At 32.9% G+C, this 1,159-nt stretch overlaps 1 long non-coding RNA gene across 1 annotated transcript in view; it reads left to right on the forward strand.

Moving 5' to 3' along the window:
• The first annotated feature begins 135 nt into the window (after positions 1-135).
• The window catches only part of LOC106882511 (uncharacterized), a 30,754-nt gene continuing 29,730 nt past the window's right edge, over positions 136-1,159 (forward strand). The window contains exon 1 of the long non-coding RNA XR_001411013.2: positions 136-192. This is a non-coding gene — a long non-coding RNA (uncharacterized LOC106882511). The remainder of the gene's footprint in view (positions 193-1,159) is intronic.

Genomic DNA, 1,159 nt, shown 5'->3' on the forward strand with positions numbered 1-1,159 from the left:
ATATATATATTGCTTGTATATATATATGCTTGTCTATACATATATGTACATGTGTGTTTTATGTGCATGAGTATATATTCATAAATGCATATATATGTGTGCATACATATTGTTTTCTTTCTCATTCTATCTACTAGATTCATTTCTCTTGGAGGAAAAGTCAAAAGCAAGAGACTAGAAGCTCTTTCAGAGGTAAGTGATAATAATAAGAAGATGAGGAGGAGAATGATGATGATGATGATGATGATACTTCATGTTTGATAGCTGTACTATCCCACAGAATACAGTATATCTACTGTTAGCCATTACTGCATAGACCATCATTGTCATCATTATCGTCATCATACTCATCAACATCATCACCACCATTATCATCATCAGGTTGACCCTGCTCAAATTCATATGACTCTGATCATCCTACCATCTCAGTCTTCCATGTTGTGTGACAGTTCCTCTTCGTGACACCTAATGACAATGTCTGTTAACTGAACAATAATCAAATACTTACCTCTTCACAAGTTAGAGCCATGTTGACATACCCAAAGTGTAACATCACTAACCTTCTTACTTCTCCACTATTGTCCAACAAAAAACATAGAATCTTCTTTCTCTGGATAGGTGTTGGGTATTTTAGTGGGTTTATTGAAGAAACTTTCTCTGATTGAGTGTTCTTTCCAAGACATGGTTTGAAGCATGCACAATAGGTGTCACTCATCACAGTTTAAAGTCTTTTGATTGGTGTCCATGTGGAAGAGGCTCTTGTAGAAACATAGGTACATGTTAAGCTACATATCAACAAAGCTCAGACAGAACATTAATGTCAGCATAAAATAGAACTCTAAACTGTCAGAGATTTTAAACAGAAATTACTTCTGCGTTGTGACTTGGCTGTATAAACACATGGAAGCATCTTTTCTTTATGAACTGAAAATGTAGGATCTACAAAGATCAGACACTCTTTATTGAAGAATTAAATAAAACAGATAAACCAGTTTAGTTAGTTCAATTAATAAATTACTAGTATGTTAATAGAATGTTGTCTCAATTCTACTCTGTCATATAGAATAGTATATACAATAATGTATATATATATATATATATATATATATATATATATATATATAGAGAGAGAGAGAGAGAGAGAGAGAGAGAGAGAGAG

Source organism: Octopus bimaculoides, chromosome 10 (genome assembly GCF_001194135.2).
Source record: "Octopus bimaculoides isolate UCB-OBI-ISO-001 chromosome 10, ASM119413v2, whole genome shotgun sequence".
Taxonomy (NCBI): Eukaryota; Metazoa; Mollusca; class Cephalopoda; order Octopoda; family Octopodidae; genus Octopus; species Octopus bimaculoides.